This window comes from Nicotiana tabacum, chromosome 13 (assembly GCF_000715075.1).
Source record: "Nicotiana tabacum cultivar K326 chromosome 13, ASM71507v2, whole genome shotgun sequence".
Taxonomy (NCBI): domain Eukaryota; kingdom Viridiplantae; phylum Streptophyta; class Magnoliopsida; order Solanales; family Solanaceae; genus Nicotiana; species Nicotiana tabacum.
The window spans coordinates 49,371,011-49,385,729 of NC_134092.1; positions in this window are offsets into that span (position 1 = coordinate 49,371,011).

Consider the following 14,719-nt stretch of genomic DNA (forward strand, 5'->3'; position numbering starts at 1 on the left):
GACTCATTTTTGCATTAATGAAATGACGCAATTATTCGCATCAATTGTCTCCAAGTCTATGTGTCGCTTAGGCCTACCTTGGGCACAATGAGGTCCCTCAAATTAGGACGCAAATTTATTAATTCTGCAACACATGTTCAATATCGCAAACATTCTTTTAATACTCCTTACTGACTTGGTTACCTTTTTGTTTTTTTCCTTTTCTTTTGTTTGTTCCCATTCCCCAAGGTTGGTTCGTGCATACTGGCATCATCAGCATATCACACTACATACAGAGGTCCTCCACCTCCTCCTCCACCAAGTGATCCCAAGAACAAAGGAAATGTGAAAATGGATGATATAAGTGGTATTAGAAAAGACAATGCTACCCACGCAGAGAACATTGAAACTTCTGACAAACGGAGTATACCAGCACAGAATGATTTGGTCCTACGTCTGAAAAGAAAATATTGGAGCTATAAGGGGAGCTTGAGCAGGTCCAGAACTTGGCAAACCTTTCCCTTACCTTAAACATCCCCGACATCAACCAACAAAACACAAACGCCCAAAACCCGGTACCTCCCCAAAACACACAAAACCAAAATCTGCAAAATCCTCCCGCGCCTCATCAATACGCCACACCTCCTCAAAACAATAATCCTCCACCAGTACCTACCCATCCACAACAATATCACCATCTGACTCAATATCCACAAACCACCACTTATCACACTCCTCAGGACGCACCACAGCCTACCCCTGATCCCCAAAACTCAACCAATGACCACCATTATGCCCAGATTCTTGGAGTGCATCAAAGCAATCCCATATATGTGGAAACTTTACCACATACCCCACAACAGACCCTATATATACTCGAATCCGCCGAGAAGGACCTGCTCATCAAGAACATGGGGGAAGAATTCAAGAAGCTTACTGGCAGAGTTCAAAGTCTCGAAGGTGGAAAAGGAATTAAGGGCTTGAATTGTGAGGATTTGTGTGTTCAGCCAGATGTAGAACTGCCAGAGGGTTACAAACCTCCTAAGTTTGAAATGTTCGACGGAACTGGTGATCCGAAGGTGCATTTGAGAACGTATTGTGACAAACTTGTAGGGGTTGGCAATGATGAATGAATCCGTATGAAGCTGTTAATGAGGAGCCTCATCGGAGACGCCTTGTCTTGGTACATCAGTCAGAACCCAAAGAAGTGGGTTAATTGGGTGAGCATGGCGTCGGATTTCATGGATCAGTTCAGATTTAACACAGAAAATGCACCAGACATTTTCTACATTCAGAATCTCAAGAACAAACCTACAGAAACTTTTTGCGAGTATGCTACTCGGTGGAGGTCTGAAGCCGCAAAAGTCAGGCCGGCACTTGAAGAAGAATAGATGAATAAGTTCTTCCTCCGAGCTCAGGACTCACAATACTACGAAATATTGATGGTTATTGAAAACCATAAATTTTCTGACATCATCAAGTTGGGAGAAAGAATAGAAGAAGGGATCAAAAACGGAATGGTGACAAACTTTGAAACACTCCAAGCCACAAATAAAGCTTTGCATTCAGGAGGTATCTCCAAGAAGAAAGAAGTGGGTACAGTAATGGTATCCCAAGGTCCAAAGTCTCCTCTCACATACCAAACACCTCCACCCACATAGCAGCCTTCACCTCCCAGATACCAACAACCTGCCACCACTTACCATACCTATAACACCCAACCAACATACTACCACTCACCACTAGCCCGCCAAAATTAACAAAAACCAAGACCAAATTTCGGCGGCAGACCACCCAGACAATACATTCCAATTGCTGAACCCATAGACCAACTATACGAGAGGCTAAAGGTTGTCGGTTATGTCACTCACATTCCCGTTGTTGCTATGGAAAACTCTTCCCAGTGGATTAACCCAAATAAGACATGTGCCTATCACTCAGGCATGAAGGGTCATACTATTGATGAGTGTCGTACTTTGAAGGATAAGATTCAGACATTAATTGACACCAAAATCATAGAGGCAAAGGAGGTTGCACCCAATGTCTGTAACAATCCTCTCCCGGATCACATGAGTGAAGGGGTAAACGTGATGAAGATCGATGAAGAATGGGACTCAGAAAGGTCAATTGGACTCATTCGAGAAGGGGATAATCCTAAAACATCTCCAGTCACTCTCACACCTATCGCGGTACAAACTCAGGCACCAATTAAAGTTGAGGTAGCCGCACCAACTCTGTTTAAGGTTGAAGTATCAACACCCTTCACCGTGATGGTAGCACCTACGATGTCTTATAAGTCTAATGTTATACCATGGGATTATGTTGCGAAAGCAAGAAGGAAAGGAAAAGAAAAAAATGGAAAAAACAGGTGCAGCGCAAGGCATGACCAGAACCGGTAGGGTTTATACACCTGAGCATTTAGGAGGAACGAGCAAAGAAGTTGCATCTAAGTCGCATGTCATTGAGACTGGCCCGGATGACCGTCGAAGAAAGGTGCAAGCAAGAGAATATTCTGTGGTTGATCATCTGAACAAAACCCCTGCTCAAATATCCATTTTATCACTGCTGCAAAACTCCGAGGCATATAGGAATGTCCTGATGAAGGTGTTGAATGAAGCCTATGTACCCAATAACTTCACCAGTAGAGAAATGACCAACATGGTAGGGAAATTGTTGGAAAGCCACAAGATCACTTTTCATGAAGACGAGCTGCCACCGGAAGGACTAAGTCACAATAGGGCACTGCATATCACAGTGCAGTTTGAGGACAAATTCATTGCCAGAGTCCTGATAGATGGGGGTTCGAGTCTCAACATATGTCCACTAACTACTCTGAAAAGATTGGGTAAAGGCATGTACGAGATACGAGTAGGAAGTATGAATGTGAAAGCATTTGATGGGTCTCAAAGGGCCACAATTGGGGAGACCAACCTCAGCCTACAGATGGGCCCAACCTGGTTTGATGTTGAGTTTCAAGTGTTGGACATATCTGCTACCTACAACCTATTATTGGGACGACCTTGGATACATGCTGCCGGGGCCGTAGCTTCTACTCTACATCAGGTCGTGAAGTTTGAGTGGAACCATCAGGAAGTGATTATCCATGGAGACAGAAGTAATCCCATTTATACCAATCAGACTGTTTCGGTCATCGAGAATAGAAGGAAGTTGGGTGGAGAAACATACCATCGCATCGAGCGCGTCAATGCAATTGAGAAAGACAAATGGTAGAGCAATAAGATAGAAAGCATACTGTCATGGACAGGGTATGAACCCAGCAAGGGTCTCGGCAAGAATCTCCAGGGGATCACCAAACCGATACAGTTAAAGCGTCATGGCACAACTTTTGGGCTTGGGTATGAATACACCTGGCAAGAGTGTCAGAATTGGTCGCCACCATGGCGTGGTCCTTATTACCCTTTAGAACAACCAGTACCACATTTGTACCAGCCATTTCATTAAGCTGACATGATGTGGGGGTCCTAAGAAGATGAAGTTTAGCTGGCATAAGGAATTTGTTTCTGGATGATGAAGACAGGAATCGCAGTGTGATAGTTGAGGAGGAGGAGGAAGACCTTATTATTCAGACTGTGGAGAAGGGAGCTGTTCTCAAGAACTGGACTGCTGTACCAGCAAGGGCCTGTCAAGTTCCTGGGCAGCCTGGCAATTAGCATCATTTATTTTTGAAAGCAATTTTATGAGCATCTACGACATTTTTAGTATTTTGTTTTAAGCATATTTTGTTTGAAATAATTGCTCGAATCATCGAACTGCACTTGTTTGACTTTTTAACTCTTTATCAATGGATTGCTGGTTTTAGTATTTATTATTATCCTTTACATTTCCTTTCTCTATATCGTTATTATTACTTATCCTGATAAACCTACGACTGTGACATGTAATGAGACAACGCAATATAAGGATAGTGATTTAGAGGATCTGGAAGAGGATGTAATACCCAAGGAAATTGTCAGAGAAGTGGAAAATTTTGAAAACAAGCCTAAGTCCAATTTGGATGAGACTGAAACAGTTAATTTGGGATACTCCGAAACAGTTAAGGAAATGTGTGTAAGCATTCATCTATCGCCGTCAGAGAAGGAAGAATACATCCAATTTTTGAAAGAGTATGAGGATATTTTTGCATGGTCCTACGATGATATGACCCGGTTTGAGCACGTCTATAGTGGATCATAAACTACCTACCAACCCTATGTGTCCACCGGTAAAGCAGAAACTCAGAAATTTTAAGCCAGATATGAGTTTGAAAATAAAAGAGGAAGTCACCAAGCAAATCAAAGCCAAGGTTCTCAGAGTGGTTGAATATCCGACTTGGTTAGCCAACATTGTGCCGGTTCCGAAGAAGAATGGGAAGGTCAGAGTATCTGGCGATTATCAGGATCTAAACAGAGCAAGTCCCAAAGATGATTTTTCGTTGCCCAATATACACATACTAATCGACAACTGTGCCAAGCATGAACTCCAGTCTTTTGTGGATTGCTTCGCGGGGTATCATCAGATCTGGATGGATGAAGAGGATGCCGAAAAGATAGCTTTTATCAAACCATGGGGGATGTACTGCTATAAAATAATGTTGTTTGGCCAAATGAATGCTGGAGCCACTTACATGAGAGCCATGACAATTATTTTCCATGACATGATACACAGGGAAATAGAGGTGTACATGGATGATGTCATCATCAAATCCAGGAGAAGCACATATCATATAGCAGACTTGAGAAAATTCTTTAATCGGCTTTGAAGGTACAATCTGAAACTGAATCCTGCAAAGTGTGCCTTGTGAGTCCCTGCCAAAAAATTGCTAGGATTCATCGTCAGCCGCCGAGGGATTGAATTGGACCCGTCAAAGGTCAAAGCTATCCAGGACTTGCCACCTCCAAAGAACAAGAAAGATGTGATGAGTTTCTTAGGGCATCTCAACTATATCAGCCATTTCATAGCACAATCAATTGTGATATTTGAACCGATTTTCAAAATGTTGAAGAAAGATGCTGCAATAAGTTGGACTGAAGAGTGCTAGAAAGCCTTTGACAAGATCAAGGAATATTTATACAAACCACCTGTTCTAGTCCCACCGGAACCTAAGAGACCTCTGCTACTCTATTTATCCGTACTAGATGGGGCTTTTGGTTGTGTTCTGGGACAACACGATGAGACGGGAAGAAAGGAGCAGGCCATATATTATCTGAGTAAAACATTCACACCCTATGAAGCACGGTACTCTTTGCTGGAGCGCACGTGCTGCGCTTTGACATGGATAGCTCAAAGTTGAGGCACTACTTTTGTGCTTATACCACATATCTCATATCAAGAATGGACCCATTGAAATACATCTTCCAGAAACCCATGCCTACCGTAAAGTTGGCAAAATGGCAAATATTGCTGAGTGAGTTCGACATCATCTATGTAACTAAGAAGGCAGTCAAAGGGCAAGCATTGGCAGAAAATCCTGTAGATGGAGAGTACGAACCATTTAGAACGTATTTTCCCGACGAGGAAGTATCATTTGTGGGAGAAGACATCACTGAAGCATACGATGGTTGGAAGATGTTCTTCGATGGAGCCGCGAACTTCAAAGGAGTAGGTATTGGAGCTGTCTTAGTATCAGAAACCGGCCAACACTATCCGATATCCGCAAAACTCAGGTTTCTATGTACCAACAATATGGCAGAATATGAGGCTTGCATCTTGGGACTCAAGTTAGCCATTGACATGAACACTCAGTAGTTTCTGGTGATTGGAGATTCCGATCTCTTGGTACATCAGGTTTCATGAGAGTAGGCCACCAAGGACACTAAGATATTACCATATCTGTACTGTGTATAAGAGCTGATGAAGAGATTCACAAAAATAGAGTTCAAACATGTTCCGAGAATCCAGAATAAGTTCGCAGATGCATTGGCCACTTTATCTTCCATGACACAACACCCAGACAAGAATTTCATCAATCCTATCCCAGTAGGGATTCATAATCAGCTAGCTTATTGTGCTCATGTTGAATAAGAAATAGATGGAAATCCATGGTTCCACGACATCAAAAAATATTTGGCAAAAGGAGAGTACCCGGAGCACGCAAATCATACTCAGAAACGCACACTCCGAAGATTATCCAACCACTTCTTCCAAAGCAGAGGAATTCTGTACAGAAGGACTCTAGATCTGGGATTATTACGATGTGTCGACGCCAAAGAAGCATCCAAATTGCTCGAAGAGATACATGCCGAAACTTGCAGACCGCACATGAATGGCTTTCTTAGCTAAGAAGATATTAAGAGTAGGATATTTTTGGATGACTATGGAAATAGACTGCATTAGGTATGTCCAAAAGTGTCATCAATGCCAAGTACATGATGATATGATACGAGTGCCACCCAATAAACTCAATGCAATAAGTGCACCTTGGCCTTTCTCCGCTTGGGGGATGGATGTCATCGGTCCAATCGAACCCGCCGCTTCAAATGGGCACAGGTTCATTCTAGTGGCCATAGACTATTTCACAAAATGGGTTGAAGCCGCATCTTACAAGGGTGTAACTAAGAAGGCCGTTGCAGATTTCATTAGGGATCGTATTGTTTGTCGGTTCGGGGTGCCGGAATCAATCATCACCGACAACGCCGCCAACCTTAACAGTGATTTGATGAGATCCATGTGTAAAACCTTCAAGATCAAGCATAAGAATTCCACAGCATATAGGTTGCAAATGAATGGAGTTGTAGAAGCTGCCAACAAGAGCATCAAGAAGATATTGAGGAAGATGGTAGATAATTACAAACAATGCCACGAGAAGCTACCATTTGCTTTGCTTGGATATCGTACCACGGTTCGCACATCAATTGGGGCAACTCCTTATTTATTAGTTTACGGTACTGAAGCGGTGATCCCTGCCAAAGTAGAAATCCCTTCTTTGAGAATCATACAAGAAGCCGAGCTCAGCGACGCAGAATGGGTACAGAGCCGATATGAGCAACTGGCCTTCATTGATGGAAAAATAATGAGTGCAGTATGTCACGGTCAACTCTACCAAAACAGAATGGCAAGAGCTTTCAACAAAAGGGTCAGGCCTAGATAATATACACTGGGGCAGTTGGTGCTAAAGCGGATCTTCCCGCATCAAGATGAAGCCAAAGGCAAATTTTCACCCAATTGACAAGGGCCCTACATGGTTCATCGAGTACTAACAGGAGGGGCACTTATACTTGCAGAAATAGACGGAGAAATTTGGCCAAAACTTATCAACTCAGACGCAGTCAAGAGATACTATGTTTAGGATTATTTACATTTCTTCATCTGATGTAACTGAACTACGCTTGACCTGATTCCCGTTTAAGAGGGAATACGTAGGCAGCCTTGTGGGTTCGGTCACATCTTAATAAAATCTTCATTTTGCCATGATCAGCAAACTGGGGCAGAATTTTGAGGAGGACCCTCAAATTTCTAAAGCAAGTTCAGCCGACATCGCCATACACGGAACATCCAATGTATTGCATTTAAACTAGGGCAGAATTTTGAGGGGAACCCTAAAATTTCTAAAGCAAGGAGGTTGCAATGTCTCTAAAATATGTCATAGTCACTGGTTCATCTAAATTATTTGAAATCGCATACTACTACATTTCAAATAACTATATTTATCAAATGCATGTATATTTTTCGAAAACTTTATTTCTATGACAGCCAGATGCTACTCAAGGTAACTCAAACAAGACCTCAAGATAGGAGCAAAGGCAAAACAGAAAACAAAAGCACAAACCAACCTTCCCCCACAAAACTCACGATTTTTCTTTGGATGCAGGCACGATAAGACAACAATACCCGCAGATACATCAAATCACTACCTTCATGACGACACATTACCAAACGCAAACACTTCCAGCTAAGAAATACTTTACTTTCTCACTGTCACTCATCGTTTTTCTTGCATAAGGCTAAACACTGCCTTTCCCTGCATAAGACTAAGCATTGTCTCCTCTTCCTGCATAAGGCTAAGCACTGCCTCCCTAATTGCATAAGGCTAAGCATTGCCTCCTTAATTGCATAAAGCTAAGCATTGTCTTTCCCTGCATGAGACTAAGCATTGTCTCCTCTTCCTACATGAGGCTAAGCATTGCCTCCTTAATTGCATAAGGCTAAGCATTTCCTTTCCTTGCATGAGACTAAGCAGTGTCTCCTATTTGCATGAGGCTAAGCATTGCCTCCTTAACTGCATAAGGCTAAGCATTGCCTTTTCCCCATGAGACTAAGCAGTGTCTCCTATTTGCATGAGGCTAAGAATTGCCTCCCTAATTGCATAAGGCTAAGCATTGCCTTTTCCGCATAAGACTAAGCATTGTATCCTATTTTCATGAGGCTAAGCATTGCCTCCTTAACTGTATAAGGCTAAGCACTGCCTTTCTTTGCATGAGACTAAACATCGTCTCCTATTTGCATGAGGCTAAGCACTGCCTCCTTAACTGCATAAGGCTAAGCACTGCCTTTCTTTGCATGAGACTAAGCATTGTCTCCTATTTGTATGAGGCTAAGCCCTGCCTCCCTATTTGCATGAGGCTAAGCCCTGCCTTCTTAATTGCATAAGGCTAAGCATTGCCTTTCCTGCATGAAGCTAAGCACCGCTTTCCTTACTTGCATGAGACTAAGCATTGTCTCATCTTCCTGCATGAGGCTAAGCATTGCCTCCCTAATTCCACAAGGCTAAGCACTGCCTTTCCTCATGATTAAATTCTATCTCCATTACGCCATCTAAGACCTAGCATTATCCTCTACTCACCCAGGTTTAAGCATTCCCCTCATCTTACCCAAGACTAAGCCTTGTCTTGTCTCAGCTTCGCATACGGCCAAACATCATATTTTACATTTCATGGGCTGAAATATCGCCATTTTTTCCAAAAGCGTAATGGTCTGAAGGCATCATCCTCATAACCGGAAGACACCATTCCATGGCCCGAGGATCTCTTAAAAGTGCACATCATTATTCAAAGGCGTCATGGTTCGGAGGCACCATTCTCATGGCCCGAGGATATCATTTCATGGCCTACGAATCCCTTATCACATGATTCATGGCCCACGACATCATGGTCTAAGGACACCATCTCACCGTTCAAAGACAACCCTCATGGTCTAAAGGGAATTTGCATCAAGTTTGAATTTTCGCAATAACCCATATATATTTGCATGCATCGTGTTTTAAGTTTTGTAGGTAATCCATGAAATAACCGTTCTCCTAACGGGAGCAATATTCGCTCCGGTTTTCGTTCAATGTTCACATCCTGCAATTGTTTCAAACATAACCGACCACCTTCAATTACCCGTCTTTTACTCTATGACCGTTTAGATATTTGCTCAGTGATAGATCCATAATGTTTCAGATTCGCATTCATGACTTCGCATAAATTCATCTGATACTATCCTACCCAAAGGAACCCTTTTCCGAAACATACGACCATTCCTATAACAACTTCATCGGTTTCGTTCACCGTTGGATCCAGAACTACACACGGCCTGATTCCCGTAACACCAGGGATATGTAGGCAACTCAGGAACCAGGGTTCGGTCCCCATTTATTTCAAAATCACATCATCCCTCATTTAATTCGGCCAAAATTGGTCATCACCAGTCCATGCCCAAGATAACATCAAACTTTACCATGTTGAGTAATAACAAATCGGCTCTGGTCTCAAAACCACTAAGAGCAATCAAACACGACCGATACACACGGTCCACAACAAGAGAATCTCCCATAGGAGTAGACACATAAATAGGGGAACTCAAAGAATCCCGAGATACGCCCAAATAAGGGGCAAAATAAGAGGACTCATAGGAATATGTAGAGCCTGGGTCAAATAATACCGACGCATCTCTCTGACAGACCTGAACAATACCTATAATGATAGAGTTGGAAGCAACTGACTCTGTACGAGCCGAAAGAGCATAATATCTGGCCTGGCCTCCCCCTCTACGGCGACCTCGACCTCCCCAACCTCCACATCGAGCTAGCTGAGTAGGTGGGGCGGTATCTAGTTCTAGAATCATAAACTGAGGACCCGGTGGAGCACGTGGCGGCTGAGAAGTCTGTAGAGGTGCACCCCTCCTAAATCTAGGGCAATCCCTCACCATATGGCGAGTGTTGCCACACTCAAAACAAGCTCTCGAAGAGTGTGACTGTTGTAACTGGCTCGGGCCAGGTCTGCTGGACTGGCCGCTAAAAGTACCCCGAGCAGGAGGCACACTAGATACTGGTGGTGCATAATAAGGCTCTTGGGGTCTAGAAGGGACCAAAATACCATTGGCGGCTGGAAGAGCTGAATGAATGGGGTGACTTGCATAAGCCCTATCATGGCGAGCTGCTGGGACACGAGCTCCAGAATAATAACCAGTCTCTCGAGACCTCTTGGCCTCCCTCTCCTCTCTATCCCAGGCAAGCATGCCCTCCAATCTCCTGGCAATACTCACAACCTGCTGATAAGAAATATCCATCTCTAACTCCCTGGCCATACTAATCCGGATACTGGGGTGGAGTCCCTCAATAAATCGTCGAACCCTCTCTCGAACTGTGGCAACCAAGGCCGGTGTATGCCGGACCAAATCACTGAATCAGACTGCATACTCTGACACAGTCATAGCATCCTGGCGCAGATTCTCAAACTCCGCGCGCCATGAGTCCCTGAGGCTCTGCGGGACATACTCTCTCAAAAACATGTTCGAGAATTGAGCCCATGTAAGTGAAGCTGCCTCATCCGGACTACTCAACTCATAAGCATGCCACCACTGATAGGTTGCTCCTCTAAGCTGGAAGGTGGTAAAAGAAACCCCACTCGTCTCCGCTACGCCCATAGTACGGAGAATACGATGACACTCCTCCAGAAAACCCTGAGCATCATCCGTAGCCAATCCACTAAAGGTAAGTGGGTGGTACTTCTTGTACCTCTCAAGTCTGAGCTGCTCCGCCCTAGAAGTGGCTATCCTAGTCTCGTGTTGAACTGGAGCTACCGGCTGCATTGGTATAATCTCTGGAACCTGGTCGGCCTGAACCCGTTGCTCTAGAGTATCTACGGCGGGATTCTGTGCTCCTCCCCCGGCCTGAGAGATGGCAGGAGCAAGTGGAATCAATCCAACCTGAGCTAAGGTATTGAACACGCTCAGAAACTGGGCTAGAGTCTCCTGGAGAGCTGGTGCAGCAACAGGTATCTCAGGTGTCTGCCCTCCATATCGAGCTACTGGGGGCTCCTCTGTCGCCGCGCGCACGGGTGATCTGGCTGCACTGCATGATCATCCTCGTCCTCTACCCCAGCCCTGGCCCTGACCTCTCGCGGCTCTAGCAGGGGGCGCGGGTTCCTGGTCATCAGATCCGCTTGTACGTGTCCTCACCATCTGTGAGAGAATAGAATATAGAAGTTTAGAATTTCGAAGTCAACAATTTCGCACGACAAAGAATCAAAGAAGTATAATTTTTCCTAACAGTTCTATAGCCTCCCGAAGATAAGTACAGACGTCTCCATATGGATCCGCAAAACTCTAATAAACCGGCTTGTGACTTACAACACCTATGAACCTATAGCTTTGATACTACCTTGTCACGACCCAAACTCCCTTCGTATAATGTTGTGATGGCACCTAGTCTCTACGACTAGGTAAGCCTAACAAATCGCGGAAAATAACAAACGAAAGTAAAACTTGGCAACTAACATCAGTGGATAACTGAATAACTAATAACAATATCGCTCGACATGTACGATAACCAATACTCTATAAATACACAATCTTCCCAAAACCCGGAACATCATAAGTCACAAGCTACAGAAGGAGATTAGTATCTCTATACACCATAGTCTAACAAAAGATGTACGGAAGGTAAATGACATAGGAGAGAATAGAGGGGGACTCCGAGGTCTGCGAACGCGGCAGATGTACCTTGAAGTCTCCGTACAACAGCAAGCAGTCTTAGCTAATAGCGGGGCTGATAAGAAGTACCTGGATCTGCACACAAAACATGTGCAGAAGAGTAGCATGAGTACACCACAAAGGTACCTAGTAAGTGCCAAGCCTATCCTCGGTAGAGTAGTGACGAGGTCAGGTCCGAGCCCTACTAGGATATAATTACAAGACAGATGATAAAGTAAAATGAAGTAAAATAGAGAATTTAACAGAAGGAATTCACAGAGAAATAAATAACATACAAACAATGTGATAACAACAGGGGCACTCCCGAGATATTCGTTTCGTAGTCCTAAAAGTAAATACTCGACAGGAGATCTCCTGAGATACCGTCTCGTAGTACCAAAAGTAAATATGCAGGGAGAACTCCCTAGGAACTACCTCGTAGTCTCAAAAGTAAATGTGCAGGGAGAACTCCCGAGGGTCACGCCCCAAACCTGAGGAGGCATGGCTGGCACCCGGTGCCGTACTGGCCCGTGCGAACCACTCTGTAACTCATTGTTTTTCTTCTGCAACTATCATGGGCCAACTTGGCCATAACTCGTAATGTATAACTATAAGTGGGCAACATTGTATCAATAAACTATCATTCTTAAAACATGAATACATATGGGCCGTCAAGGCCTCTAACATACTGTACAAAATGAACCTCTATCTACAAAGCCTCTAAGATTATGTGACATCAAATGGAACAGGGTACCGGCCTACCCATAAGTCTGTAGCAAAATCCTGACACGATGATTCATAGACTCAGCTGCACTTAGAATGAGGTGGAGTCTTACCGATTCTTCGCTGGATGCCAATCTCGTCTACTATGAGGGCTCGACAAACTGATTATCTATACCTGTAGGCATGAATGCAGCGTCCCCAACAAAAGGACATCAGTACGAATAATGTACTGAGTATGTAAGGCAGAACTGAAACATAACCATAATTCAACATTAATTAAAGACATATAAGAATCAGCCTGAATCTCTGAAGTGCCACACATATATACAATGCTTCTATTTGAGACAATTATTATGCATACTTATTATACTTATATATATAATGCTTCTCTTTGAGACTATTATCCATATCGTATGATGCATGACTTCCCAACTGATCAGTGGTAACTGCCCCACTGGTCGTAGCTCGGTGGTAAATGCATAACTGTCCAACTGATCAGTGGTAACTGCCCGACCGGCCGTAGTTCGGTGGTAAATGCATAACTGCCCTACCGGTGGTAAATAATAATACATAACTGCCCAACTGGTGGTAAATGAATATGCATGAAAATGTATGTACATGTATCACTATATTATAAAAATTAACATCTTTATCAAATAACTCAATAGGGAACTAGATACATATTTAGACATGCTTGAATATCACTTTACGGGAATGAATAACATAGACATCCTTAACTGCTAAGAGTAGAACCACTTATGGAATAGCATTACGTTTACGTATTGTTACATGGATCGTGCCAAACGGAAAGAAGGGATAGCCTTAACATACCTGAACCGATTCTCTTGACAATCCCTTTAACACCCGTTGATTGCGACGACACGTAACGGCAGATCGAAGTAGGAGAAAATTCGTATGATGTTCTTGAGAAATATTGTACCGTGCTCTCTTAGAATTGCAAAATCTTACGTTGCTACGGTTCTAACAATTATCGTTGGAATTGTTTGGTTGCAACAATTTTCGTTGGAAGCTTTGTTGGATTGAACCTTAGCGTCTGTTTTTGAATTGCTTAGAATTTGAGGAAAGGTATCTAATTCTTACTTTCTTATTCTATGTCCAAAATAAGACCAACTTTGTAATGAAACCAAACTTTGTACCAACTTTGTAATGAAACCAAACTTTGTATAGACTTTGAATGGATTACACGTTAAAGTTCTATTCACCTTAGATAGCCACCTAAGCTCATATGACTACTTAGTCATATGTATTAATAGTGGCTTACTGCCACGTGGGGGTGGGGTGGGGATTTTAATCTTATCCTATAATCAATTAATTAATTAGGTAATATCCCGCTACCCGATAATTAACCAATTACCCGCATAATTAATAATTATCTCAAATTACTTAAAATTCTACTTATTTTTAATACACTTTATTCATCATACTATCATGGTCTTGTGGTACCACATAAAATAAATACCTACACTATTATTTTTATCAAAACATCAATGTAAAAATACATATATTTTCTCAACTTATAATTTTCCTAATCTCATATAAAGAGTAAAACTTTTCGTACGCTTAATTCTTAAAATGGTAAAAAGATAACCTTCTTTTCTTGTGAGAAAATAATTTCTATCTTTACAATAAAGAAAATCTCATAAACTTTCTTATATTATGTGTATAATTTACCATATTCAAAAACAGTAATAATGGTAACTATCCAAAATTATACTTATAAAACCTTTACTAAAATACTCCACTTAAAAGAAAATATCACATTAACATAATATCTAACCGTATCAATGTTGTTAAACTTACGGAGTCTTACAATAACATAGTCACAAATCCTCTATAATCTCATGAATGGTCTTAATCCCTTCTAGCTCATATGGATTACTATGACTAATTCTAATATTAAATTACGGGACGTAACAGAACCGCCTCGTAGTCTCAAAAGTAAATGTACAGGGAGAACTCCCGAGAAACTGCTTCGTAGTCTCAAAAATAAATGTGCAGGGAAAACTCCCGAGGAACCGCCTCGTAGTCTCAAAGTAAACACATAGCTCAAACTGATAAATACCACAGTTAACAGGAAGATTTCTACAGTTATACTGATAAAGAACAA